At 44.8% G+C, this 14333-nt stretch overlaps 1 protein-coding gene across 2 annotated transcripts in view; it reads right to left on the bottom strand.

Annotated features, from left to right (window-relative positions):
* Positions 1–14333, bottom strand: part of LOC123517171 (28S ribosomal protein S23, mitochondrial-like) — a 102879-nt gene that overhangs the window by 78597 nt on the left and 9949 nt on the right. Inside the window, exon 2 of one of the 2 annotated variants that reach the window (XM_045277159.1) lies at positions 6697–6829. The gene's annotated coding sequence lies outside the window, so the exon portion shown is untranslated. Of the gene's footprint in view, positions 1–6478; positions 6663–6696; positions 6830–14333 lie in introns of those variants that run through there. The other variant, XM_045277161.1, reaches the window with a different exon arrangement.

The following is a 14333-nucleotide window of genomic DNA, read 5'->3' on the forward strand; positions in this document are numbered from 1 at the left end:
AACAACTAGACACCTGGTCAGAAACACATGAAGTTGTCATCCCTTGTCTGTAAGACCAGCCATTATAGAACTAGCTCATGATGGATTGTCAGGTCATCTAGGCATCCAAAAAACCTACAAGAAGGCTCTTCAACATTTTTTTGGCCTAGGAATGAAAAAGGATGTGTCACACTATGTAAAACATGTCACATATGTCAAATTGTGGGTAAGCCTAACGAACGCCTTGTGCCAGCTCCTCTGACGCCTATTCCAGTTCAGACGGAGCCCTTCGAAAAGATCGTTCTAGACTGCATAGGGCCCTTACCCAAAACCAAACGATGGAATCAGTATTTGTTAACCCTCATGGATCCCACTACCAGGTACCCTGAAGCATTCCCTCTTAAGAACATCACATCAAAGACCATTGTAAAACATCTAATACATTTTTTCACCTCGGTAGGAATTCCAAAACAAATTCAGTCTGACAAGGGTAGCAATTTCACTAGCAATTTTTTCCAACAGATAGTGAATGAGCTAAACATCGACCATGTTACCTCCTCGGCTTACCACCCCCAATCCCAAGGCTGTCTGGAGCAGTTTCACCAAACATTAAAATCCATGATGAAGAAGTATTGCTTGGAGCATCAAGGAGACTGGGATGAAAGTATCTCTTTCCTTCTCTTCGCTTTAAGAAAATCTCCTAAAGATTCTTTAGGTTACTCGCCTTTTGAATTACTCTATGGTAGACACATCAGGGGGCCTCTCAAAATATTAAAGGATCAATGGTTTACTCAAAATACTCCTTCAAGCTCCAGTGTGTCTGACTACATCAGTAACCTTAAGAATAAAATCAGTGAAGTCAGATCTTTTGCTAAATCAAACTTCCTCAAATCTCAAACTAAAATGCAACAGAATTCTCTTCCCAAATCTGTCATGAGAAGTTTCAAACCAGGAGACAAGGTTTTACTTTTTCTCCCTACCCCAGGCAATGCTCTTCACAGTAAGTTCATGGGACCTTATGTTGTGGCTCAAAAACTAAGTCCATTAAATTATGTGGTCCACACTCCTGACCGTCGTAAGGATTCCCAACTAGTTCATATTAATCTAATGAAACCTTACCACTCCAGAGAACCAGAGGACGACTTGTCTCGCACTGTACCTCCTGTGCCCCACGAGGAAGAGTCCGACATCAAATTCCTCTTCTCGTCACCTAAAGGACGCCCCTCAAACAGCCAAATCATGTCCAACCTTGATGAGGTGTTTCTTTCCTTAACACCTTCACAACAGTCTGATCTTAAAAAGTTATTGCTAGACTTTTCAGAAATCACAGGTGACCTTCCAGGACTTTGTAATACTATCCAACATGACATAATATTAATATCTAATGACATCAAGCCTATACGACAACCAGCCTATCGCATTTCACCCATTAAAAGAGACTTGATAAAAAAGAGGTAGACTATCTGCTCTGTCATCACCTTGCAGAACCTAGTATATTTCCCTGGGCTTCTCCCTGCCTGTTAACATCTAAGCCAGATTTTGCACCAACTACAGGAAATTGAATAAAGTGACAGTACCAGACTCCTACCCATTGCCCTTGATAGAGGACCTTATAGATAGTATAGGAGTACCCAAATTTGTAACCACTATAGACTTACTTAAAGGTTACTACCAGATTCCCCTCTCGGACGAGGCCTTCATCACCCCCTTCGGACTACAGTCTACAGTGGTCTACCTGGGACATGTGGTGGGGAACGGCAAGGTTCGCCCCAAGAGAGCCAACGTAGAGGCCATCCTTGGCTTCCCTGTCCCTACCACCAGGAAAGCTCTCATGAGGTTCTTGGGGATGGCTGGTTTCTACAGAAGATTCTGTAGGAACTTCTCCACCCTGGCCGCCCCCCTGACAGACCTTATCAGCACTTCCGTCCCCTACCACTGGACCCCGACCTGTGACCAAGCCTTCCAACACCTCAAGGCGTTCCTCTCCTCGGAACCAGTGGTCTGGACACCGGATCACTCCAGCCCCTTCCATCTACAAGTGGACGCGAGTGGAGTTGGAGTGGGTGCTGTCCTACTACAAACGGACCCCACAAGCGGCATCCTCCATCCCATCGCCTATCACTCCGCCAAGCTGAAGAAACGTCAACTCAACTACTCCACCATCGAGAAGGAGGCTCTGGCACTCGTCCTGGCACTCCAACGTTTTGAGTGCTACCTTCATCCTGATCCTCAAACTACGAAGGTCTTCACCAATCACAATCCTCTGGCCTTCCTTCACGCCATGAAGAACCGAAACCAACGCATTCTTAGGTGGGCCTTGTTAACTCAATCCTTCAACTTGAAAGTCCACCATATCAAGGGGGTGGACAACATCATCGCCGACGCCTTATCAAGATCTCCCGTCTCACCTCCTTCATGAGCCCATTACGGAGGTCTTAGGGGGGAGGAAATGTTACAGCCCACCCGTAACATACTCCACTACCATCCCCTCCTCCGCTTGTTACCTTGTTCGCCACCTCTCCGCCTCCCCTTCCACGTCACCGTCTCGTGAACCTTCCACGTCACCGTCTCATGAACCCTCCACGTCACCGTTTCATGAAGCCCCGCTACTGTCCCGAAGTTGGATTCACGCGGCCCCATTCGACTCAACTCACTTTCTGGAAGTGAGTTGAGGTCCAGGCCTCAACCAGTGAACACAATGCCTCTTGGGTCTACCGTGGGATCAACCATCACCCAGCACTCCACCACTGCGACACTGCATAAGTATCACTTCCCCTCGTCCGTTTTTTCCACATTGCCTCCATATAGGATTAGGATTATTGTTAGGTATTAAGTTGGGTTCTTTATTGTTGTATTTATTTCTGTGTTATATGTATATGTGTATGTCATTTTCCTGTGTTTCATGTTTCATGTTATATCTATGTGTGTCAGTTTCATTATGGGTTATTAAAATAGCTTTTTAAAGTGCCCCCTTTGCATTCCCTCACCAGTTGAACCTGCAGTGTATTTTTTTATTGTTATTGTTCACCGGCTCCCTAATGCCAATCTTACCCGTTTAACTGGTGAACGTAACACACAATACTCGAGAGGCTTGATTATATAAGCGATCGCCGCAGTTTAAGGGTTAAAGAGCCGCTCCTCTAAGTCTAAGAGGGATGCAGGGAGGTTGCGAGCTGCCAGAAGATGCATGGCCCCCAAGCACCAAAAGGAGTAGTTAGGGGCGCCTCTAGACCTGGCGACCACACCCTCCATCCTGGCCACCTCCGGGTGTTCACGGAGGACGCGAGGCTCTCTGGCACTAGGCTGCAGGGTGGCGTGGAGGCTAGGATTAACTAAGGCAGCTTTCCCGTAAACCTCCTGACCCGCCACAATGTAAATCTTAGCGAACCTGCCCGAAGGATAGCCAACTGAGGTTAGTTTCTTCTCATTTGCCTTCAAATAAGCACTGTCGGCTTGCTCCATGAAAACCCTGACAGGCTGTGCCCTTCCAAGGAGGATGGGTCCCTTTCTTGTAGGTGAGGTGCTGGTACCCGGGGCCACAGGGCATTCCAGGTCAATCTGCTGGCCCATTGCATCCTCATATACCGAGTCAATGCAGTTCATCATACGATGGTACATGGAGGGATCGTGAGGTGGGAACTCACGCCCCTCATCCCCCTCCAGGCCTGTAGATAACCCGTCATGCCTCTCTGAGTTGGGACGTGGCCCGTCAGGCCCTGGAGACGGCAAGGCCCCTGAATCCTGCCACCCAGAACAAAAAGGGCAAGGAGAGCAAAGCAGGACACGCCGATCGTGAGCATGGGCCAGAAAAAGATCACCTCCAGGACAACGGCTATCTGAGCGTGTCAGGTCGTGCTGAGGAGGAGACACATCAACCGAAACAGAGGCAACATGACCACTGTGAAGACTTGTACGAGCAGGACAGTGGGTTTGTTGGGCCATCAGACACTGGGCCCCTGTTGGTTGAACGGACAGAGGAGGCAGCCCGTGGGTAAGGCGTGAGCATGCCATCCTGTGGGCAGGGAGACATGTATTCTATTACTCTCTTCCTGTTTCTTAGTGCCTTAGCTTCCTCCACATCCCACTATCCTTTTAGTTTTGTTTTCCTTATCTTAAACTTTTTTACACCCACAGACTTCTTAGCCTGGCACCTGATGTTCTGCTTGATGTCACACTCCTATTCACTTACTGTCCTTCCTACCTCCTCTCTCTCAATGGGCATGCTTTCTTCCATATCTCTACAGTACTTCACCCAGTCTGCTTTCTGTAAGTTCCACTTCTCTTTCCACACATTCTTCCAGCCTCCTGTTCATCTCCTGGTCTTCCTACAGGTAATGCCTATTAAGTGGTCTGAAATATCCATTCTTTCATTTTTCCATATCTTACATCCCTGTTCTACCTGTTCATTCACCATACATAATCTATTGTTGACTCACTTCTCCTGTCTCTCCATGTTACAAGGTTTTCCAACTCCGAGTTCTTAATCTTCATTCCCATGTCAGCAACAAAATCTAGGATCAGCTGCTCATTTTGGTTAACCATCTCCTCCATTAATCCTATGTGTGAATTTCAATCACCCATTATAACCCATTTATGCTGTCCTAATCTCTCTTTCAAGCTAGCCAGACTCATAAAATTTCTTGTTATCATCCTCATTCCTCTGGTTCTCCACCCCCATATACACCACTGTCATCTACCACTCAGTCCCTTAATCTTTTTCCCTCATAATCACTCCCGTCCCTCCTTCTTTTATCCTGCTTGCCTACCTCTGCCTACAACTACCCTGCTTCCTTCACTTAATGCTGCAATGCTACCCTGCCTCACCTATTCCTATCACATCATAATCCCTCCCTTTTTCTATCCATAACTTCCACTTTCCTTCACTCCACCTTTTTGTATTCTAAAAGGCAAGCAGCATCTCTCCCTTATGTGCCCTCTTCTGTCCCTGCCTGGTGTCCTCCCAGTGCTGAGCCCATTTTATCACAATCAAGGCCACCCATACCTTGCCGATGTTGGACATGTGGACACCAGATGGTGTCCACACCTACCTCAAATTCATCCTCTCCCACAGCTGTAGCCCATCACACTCCCATTTCTCTAGTTTCCCTAAGTTCCCTATGCATCTCCTCTCTTGGTTGAATTGTCAGTCCTCCTTATCCTGCCTCATGGAGATGCACATCAATAAGGGCATCTTGTTTACTTTCTCCCTCACCATACATATTATCTCGCCCATCCACTGGACTGTCTCTTCCTCCTATCTCCTCCAAGCCACTTCCTCCTCCCTCAATCACCACCAAGTCTTCAGGTTCCATCTTTCTGTGGTGTTCCTTCACTATATCATGGATGACTCTGTTGTTAGCCTCAGTTCTACTCTTGTCCTTCACCTTATATCCTCCTCTGGACAGCATATATATATATATATATATATATATATATATATATATATATATATATATATATATATATATATATATATATATATATATATATATATATATATATATATATATATATATATATATATATATATATATATATATATATATATATATATATATATATATATATATATCCTTGCTTATTCCCTCATGAGGCCATTTCCAAATAACCCCACTCCTTCCTTCCCCTGTATCCTAAGCACAGATCTATCCTCCAGTATTTTTCTCCAGGAGAGGTGTTCTACTCCTTTCCATATCCCTGCCTTTAGCCCAGCATTATCCCTCTGCTCCTTCCAGTTGCTGTCTTTTTCCTTCCTTCTATTGTCTAGTCCCTTTCTATCCAGGTCCACCTTCTCGATTTTACCAATGCTGCCCTCCTGCACCCTATAGATACAAACCAAAGCCTCCCTAGTAGTCTCAGGCCTTTCTTCACTTCTTCTACTTCATCAATCCTGTCCTTCTCCACTCATCTCAGCATGGCCCTTCCTCCCAGCTTTCTCACAGTGGATGTGATCCTGGATTTTGGCTGGTCCTTTACTTTGGCAAGAAAGGGGGGTGGGGGCACTACCAGAGATGCATCCTATCACTGGGCCACCAGCTGGCCTGATTTGTGGGATACCAGCAGTCACCAGACCTTAGCCAGATATACACTGTTACCAATCAGGCAAAAGAACTCTCCCCCACCCCTCTCTTAACTAACAAAACCCTAACTTCAACCGAACTTAAGGGAGGGGGCCTAGCGTCCTCCGCCTCCCTGTCATGGACCTCCTCTCCCCCTCACACTATTATTACATCTAAGGGTGTCTTAACTGGCCATAGCCACCTCACTCCTCATCTTTAGTGACTCCCATTTCCAATTCGCTCTCTCGAGACACCCATTGCACAGGAACAGAAGGTTCCTATTCTTGAGGACCGTATCTCCTGCTCCTTTTTAGTCCCACTCATTCAACGTGGTATCATTCACAGAACATTTCGCAAGCAAATCCTCAGCATCAACAAATTACTTCCTTGCTATGTTTTTCGCAGTCATTGTTAAATATTGTTACGTAAAATGCAGCTACCATAGAGCCTTCCTCTTCTTGGGGGTTTGTTGGGGCCGTGCAGGCTGTCACAGCCTCTAGTGCCCCAAAGGTCCGCGATGCGGAGGTGATGTGGTCAGGCTATATGCGGTGGAGTTGATTTGTTTTGTGTAGGAAAGTCCTGGTGAGTACCATAAAGCCTACACACTCCAAAAGCTTATCAAACATTTGAGAGTTTCTGCCTAATGCTCAGTACTCACCTAAGGTTCAGGTGATCTTGATCTTGATGTTACAGGTGACTCGGGGGACGGTCGGCGATGCCGGGATCTTGATCTTGATCTTGATGCTACAGGTGACGCAGAATTTCTTCTGAGGCCTTTGTATCGGCAGCGCCTGTAGGGAAAATGAGAAAAAACAACAACACACAAACAACAAAGAGGGCAATCACCATCTTTCACACCACTAGTTCCTGCATCTAGCACACCACATTCTCTCCAGGAACTCTTTTACAGCCTCAATCATCCTTTCATTCGTCTCCCCACAGAGTCCTAGCAGCACCACCATCCATTCCCTTCCTGTCATCTCCACTCTGTCATGCCCCAGCTCCCTCAGCACCACTTGCATCATCTCATACCTGTCTCTGGCATACTTCACACACTCCAGCACCACATGCTCCACCGTCTCATCCTCTCCCATGTCACACATCTGGCACACTTTGCTGTGGGACTCAGACCATCTATAATTCCTTGCATTCACATCCATGCACTGTGCCCTAGCTCGGAAGAGAAGGCTTCCATCATACCACTTTTCATACATTGGGGCCTCTTTCTCTCTATACCATTCCAAGATACTCTTTTGCTCAATCCTATTCCTCCAGTCACTCAGTCCCACACCTTTCACTACTCTGTCTATCTCACTCCTCCACTTCCTTACACCCCATTCTCTACCCTCTCCATTTCTAACTATCATACTCCAGTCCTTCTCTAAGTGCCTTCCTTCTACCTGCTGAAAAGCCCAACTAGCTATTAGACCACTCTTCACCACCATCCTGACACACTTTTTCCCCCACTTGCTACTCCTGATATTCCACAGAAACACTTTTCTCACTATTCTAGCATCATTCATTCGCCCTAACCTAGCCTTATTATACCGTAGGGTCGCTTTTACATATCTTTCTCTAAAAGTGCTCCAACCCATGTCTCCCCTAAGAGCCTCTACTGCTGCATATCTAGGTGCATTAAGTGCCATTCTTGCAACTCTATTCTGCCCTATTTCTAACTTTTCTAGTTCACTTTCATTCCATGCAATCACATCGATACCATACATGATGCTCGGAACAGCCAGGGTTAAATAGTAGGGTACGTTGGACGGCCGCGCATGTGGGCGGGGAAACAACATGGCGACAAATGAGCCCAACAACCACAGTCCAGGGCGTGACCCAGTCTGCCTTTGCCCGCTCAAGAGTCAAGACATCTCCAAACATTCTCTCTCTCTCTCTCTCTCTCTCTCCTCGGTTTGGTTTTGATTTTATCTCAATTGATAATTGTTACACAATTCTTGTTGGGTACATATAAGCTTGCTGGTCTAAGGAAGAGGATATTTTCTACTTTCCTGGTATAAGGAGAAGTCTTGGCTCTCTCTCCCTCTCTCAATAAAACAAAATAACAGAATATTTGAAAAGGTTGCGGATTCTATAGGAAGTATAGACAGACAGACAGATAGACTAGAAAAGCAGAGGTCAGGTATTATCAAGGGATTGGGGGTATTCAGGTGCTGGGACATTTCACCACTCCCACCTCCACCCTCTCTCCCGTGATCGCCGCGCACCCGTACTCTGTGACGAGCAAAGACAGACTGGGCGAGAGACTGCCCCACAAGGGCTCACTTGCCGCCATTTTGGCTGATGCTCAGTAGGTGCACACATGCCCGTCCGACCCTACTAATAGACCCTGGGAACAGCCACGCTCTTCCAAACTTCTCGCAGCACGTCATATTTACTCGCTCTCATCCCTGCTGCACTTCCTAGCCGACCTACCCACTGACTCACCATGCTTATCTTCTCATTCTTTGTCTTCACGCAGCCAACCGGACTTATCCACATCCCCAGGTACTTGTATTCATGGTCTGTATTCATCTGTTTGTTGCATCTCGTTCTCACCTAGTCTCCATGCTGAGTTCCTCTCATCCTCTGACCCATTCACAACCATTACCTTGCTCTTTTCACTGCTAAACCTCACTCCAAAGTCTCTTCCATACCCATCTACAACATCAAACAAACTCTGAAGCTCTTCTGCCGACTCACTCATAACAACATCATCATCTGCATACAAGAGCACACATATCTTATCATTACCCACATTTACACCTGCATTCATTCTCCTCAATCTAGCAGCCAGTTCTTCTGTATATAAGCTAAAGAGGGTTGGTGATAATATGCAACCCTGCCTAACTCCTCTTTCACTCTTCACCCAGTCTGTTTCTACATCTCTTAGTTTATACTTAGCTCTTGTATCCACATACATACTTCGCACTATGTTAACTATCTTTGCACTTAACCCAATCTTTTCTAGCACTCTACCTACCATTTCTCTGTTCACCCTATCATATGCTTTTTCTATGTCTAGAAAAAGTACTGCGGTAGCTGCGGTGGCGAGTGGACATGTGTGTGCGGCGCTCCGTTTTAGGTTGTTGTTTTTATAGTTAGCGAGTGGTGTTTGTGCTTGGTGTCTGTGTGTGGTGCTTTTGAGTGTTAGTGAAGTGAAAGTGTGTACTGCAAGTGTTAGATTAGAGTGAAATAGTGGTTAGAATCAGTGTTTGTGAGTTAAAAGTATTTCGGTAGAGCGAGGAGAATAAGCTTGTAACCGTCAAGTTGACCTTGAAAGAGGATTAGTTGACCTCACTTAGGCCCCCCACCACCGAGGTTCCCCCACCCCGCCGTCACCAAGTATTTTTATTTGTTTGTTAGCTACGTATAGTGTTCTTGTGAATTATCAGATTGTAATTTAGTATGGCGGTAGCTACTGAGGTATATCAGAGTGTGATTGAGTGCGTGAAAGAGTGTGTTGAGGTGGGATTTGGCGAGTTTGTTGTGTGTGAGATGTGTGGGCATGACAGGAAGGTCGTTGATTTTTCTGAGTGTATGGTGTGTAGGCTCAAGAGCGAGAATTTAGTTATTTCTCTTGAGCACCGAAAATTGCGAGAGGAAATGAGAAAGCTAAGTGAGGGGAAAAGTGCGAACGAAGTTCTCATCTTTGAGTTGAAGGAGGAGGTTAAGAGGCTTGGGGAGGCAGTGGAAAAAATTAGGCCGAAGGTTGGACCTTCTGAGGGCGACAGGGTGGCTTGGCCCTCTGTCGGGAAGAGCAGAGTGGGGAAGAGGGAGCAGGCAAGCCAGACTGGGAAAGATAGTAGTCAGGATGGGCAGAGATGGCAGGTTGCGAGGGGAAAGAAAGCGGAGGCAGTTAGGGAAGATAGGACTAAACCTGTTGAGTGTGAAAATAGGTTCGGTTTGTTGGAGGGGGAGAGTGAGTGGAGTGAATGAGGTGGTTATGGTGAGTGAAAGGAGAGAGAAGGGGGTAGAGGAGAGAAGGGGGTAGAGGAGAGGAGGAGGAGGGTTGTGCCTAGAACACCTCAGGTGTGTGTGGTGGGTGACTCTCAGGTTAAATACTTAGATAGCACTTTCTGTGGGAAAGACAGGGATAGGAGGACGAACGTGTGTATGCCTGATGCAGGTGTGTAGGCAGTGAGTGAGGAGGTGCAGAAGAGAGTTGGGGGGATGGAGAGGGAGGGTGTAGTAGTTTTGCACATAGGTGGGAACGATGTCAGAGCAGGTGGGTCGGAGGAGTTAGTGGCAAGATTTCGGGAAATGTTAGGCAAGATAAGGGAGAATGGTAGGTGGTGTGTAGTGTCAGGAATCTTGCCTCGTGTGTATGTTAGCAGGTAATGGTTGTCTAGAGCCATTGGTGTGAATGGTCGGGTAAAAGGGATGTGTAAGGATGTGGGTGTCAGCTTTGTGGATGTATGGGATAGGTTCTATGGGCGAAGGGATTTGTATGCTAGGGATGGTGTGCATCTGAGTAGGAAGGGTGTGGATGTGCTGAGTGGATGTCTGGAGGTGGGAGTTGGGATGGAGTGTAGGGGGTGAGGTAGCAAATGCATTCCAGAAGAAAGATGTTAGACATAAATTAGATAGGATTAACAGAGATAGTGAAAAGATTAAGAAAGATTTCCAGGTGTAAATAGGAGAGAATAAGATTAGGATTCCAAATAAGGAGACAGCATCTAGGAAGGTAGCAGGACTTAAATGTTTTTATGTAAATGCCAGAAGTTTTAGGAACAAGAAGGACGAGTTATCTAGTTATATAGTTGAGGAGGACTTAGATGTTATATGTGTCACAGAGGCATGGGTAAATTAGGAAAAATTTAGGGAAAATAGGAAAGAATATGAAGTAGATGGATACATTATGTATTTATACCAGAAAATTGGTAGGATAGGTGGAGGAGTAGTTATTTATGTAAAAAAATCCTTCATTTCCAGTCAGGTTAAGGTAGATAACAGAGTAGAGTCCTTATGGCTGGATGTTAGAGTAAACAAAAGTAAGGTTATTAGAGTAGGAGCTTTATATAGACCACCTAACCAGTCAGCAGATGTAGAAAACCTTATGGTAGATGAGATAAATAGGGGGTGTACTAGTCAGACAATTATCTTAAGGGATTTTAATCTTAAGTCAGTAAACTGGGAGAGGATGGTAGGAGATGCTAGTGAAAATAAGTTTATGGAAAGTTTTCAGGATAACTATTTAGTGCAGATGGTAGATAAACTTACTAGGGGGAGGAAGGTTTTAGATATAGTACTAACAAATATTGAGCATTGTTTAAAGGAAGTTGAGGTAGGAGAGATTTTAGCAAACAGTGACCATCATATAATTAGATTTATCATTCATTCCAATAGGGATAATATAATGAATAAGACTAGAGTCCCAAACTATCAGAAAACCACATGGTCTAAAAAAAAAAAAAAAAAAAAAGGCAATTATGGTAGGTTACGTCAGTTATTAGGAGAGGTAAACTGGGAAGATAGTTTTGGAAATAAAACCGCACAGGAAGCCATTATGGTGGACTCACGAGATAGGTAGACAGATCAGAGAGAAGAAGAGGGCATATAGAGAGTTGCAGAAAAGTGGGGAAGATGTAGATTTGATTAGGTACAGACAGGTCAGGAATGATTTGAGTAAGGTTATAAAAAAAAAAAAGTAAAAGGCAGGCAGAGATAAAACTAGCTAGAGCTGGGAGTAAAGATCCCAAAAAATTATATAGTTATTATAAGGTCAGTGATAAAAGAAATAAGGATAGGATTGGACCACTCAGAAAAGATGGTGTAGTAGTGGATCAAAATGAAGACATAGTAGAATTATTGAATGGACAATTTTCTTCAGTATTTACTAGGGAAAGAATAGGAAATCCTGTTACAAACAGTGCGACGAGTAGTTTAAGAGCTTTAGAAAATATTGATATAAAACCGGGAATTATTAGGAAATTTATTCTTGAACTAGATGATAGGAAAGCTAGTGGTCCTGATGAGCTACATGCCAGAGTACTTAGGAAGGGTGTAGACAGTATTTCTGAAGCACTTAAGTTAATCTTTGAAAGATCACTTAGGTTTGCTGAGATAGCTCAGTAATGGAAGTTAGCTAATGTTACACCAATATTTAAAAAAGGTAGGAAGGATGATGCGAATGATTATAGACCAATCAGATTAACTAGTATAGTATGTAAGATAACAGTTCACCCAGTGTTATTACACTTGTATAACACCAGCTGGAGTAAAGGGGTTTTTCTAAAGATATGGAAACATGCAACACTCGTGCCCATCCCAAAAGAAGGAAAGGATCCAACCCATCCTAGTGCTTACAGGCCGACAAGTTTTCTGTCTTGTGTCAAGACAGTCATGGAAAGAATGGTTTATACCTGACGTGTGGTGGCTAGACAACAATAATCTCCTCCCTAGTTATCAGTTTGGTTTCCGTCCACAAAGAAGTACCAAAGATGTCCTCACGATTCTGCTGCATTCCATCCAGATGACATATCAGACCAAGACTGTGATGATGACTGTATTTATTGACTTACTGGACGCTTTTGATACTGCTTCCCATGGAGGGATCCTCAACAGACTGGCAGCACTTGGCATCCATGGGGCCCTTCTAAGATGGTTCCAAAGCTTTCTGGTAGACCGCACATTCTCTATCTCTATTGGTGGAAGCCTCTCCTCTACCTATCTTTTACTCAAGGGCGTTCCTCAGGGTTCAGTCTTGAGCCCTACCCTTTTTAATATTTTATTAAGTGATCTACCCACAACAACTGACTCCACCCTCTTAGTATATATGCAGATGACATCACCATGTCTAATTCCAACCACCCGTTGCATTGTCATTTGCCTGCCCCTTCACTACCAGCACGTGCTACAAGACAATCCTTGATCATGAATGACCGTTCCTTGTCTGTGAATCGATGTAATACTTCACAATTTTCCCGGTGTTTTATCCCAGTATCTGCTAGACTCTGGAATACAATTCCCAACGAGATTGTTAATTCTAGTAACATTGAAGCATTTAAAAAACGTGTGAATACCTTTCTTCTCTCTGAACTCACTACCTCTTAGATCTCTACCAATCTTCCTATTCTGTTGTTCATTCCTGTTACTTCCTTTCACTTATCGGTGAGGTGCCGCCCACTGGGCCTTTGGGTTTATGCAGTTATGCTTTCCAGTGGGTCGCCTTCATTGACCTCATAATAATAATAATAATAATAATAATAATGTAGAGGTGCAACACTTCAGGTAACCCAGGATAACATGCAAGCAGCAGTGCAGCATCTCCATCAGTGGACCAAGGATTTGGGACTCCAGATCAACCCTCACAAAAGTTACCTCATGTGCTTCACCAGGAAATGCGTTCCAGCTTTCCCGTCTATCAGTGCGGGAAATGTCAAACTACCATATGTAACCTCTCATCGCCTGTTGGAAATAATTTTTGATGGTCCTATTCTCACCTTCTGGCACCATGTATCCTCATTTTGCTCATCTTGCCTCAAGAAGGTGATGTTATGAAGAGGGTCTGTGGCATCAGCTGGGGAGCAGATAGGGATGTCCTCACATTTTACAGAACTTTCATCCACAGCAAGTTGCAATATGGTTCAGCTATATATGGAGGAGCATCTCCCACCACCCTGAGAAGACTGAACACCATTCAAAACACAGCTCTTTGAATAACCCTTGGGACATTTGTTTCTTCACTATCTCTTCAATTCATGCAGAAAGTGGTCTCCTCCCCCTCAGCTATACCCGTCACATGAAGATGTGCAATGCAGTCTACAGAATCTCCCCCTGCACAAACACCCACCCCACTCCCTCTAATACTCACCGAGATTCTTGCAATCCCAGGCTCAACATCACTTTGGAAAACAGTTCTCCTCCATACCTCCTCACTTCCACTCCCTGCTCTCTCCAGTTCTACTTCGCTAGTCTCTCCACCCCAACATGGGTTGACATTTCTGCATCAATCTTCCTGGACCTAGTCAACTTTCGTAAAAGCATAGACCCGCCTCAACTTGCTCAACAACTTTACCTGGCCAAACAAGAGGAATACAGTAAAGTCCCGGGTTACATCGGTCTCGAGTTACGTCAAACTCGTAGTTACGTCAGTCCACTATAAGGCAATTTAAGATTAAAAAAATTGAAAATTTATAAATCGTAAAGTGCGGGATTTATTGTTATTGTTGGTGGTTGCCCGCCACACAGCCCGCCTCATGCTTGAAAACAATAACACCCTGCCTCACTTCCACCACACCGTCGCCCCTGGCAAGAGTGTTATCCTACTTCTGCGTTTACTAACTCAAGTTCTTA

This window comes from Portunus trituberculatus, chromosome 41, assembly GCF_017591435.1.
Source record: "Portunus trituberculatus isolate SZX2019 chromosome 41, ASM1759143v1, whole genome shotgun sequence".
NCBI classification, from domain to species: Eukaryota; Metazoa; Arthropoda; class Malacostraca; order Decapoda; family Portunidae; genus Portunus; species Portunus trituberculatus.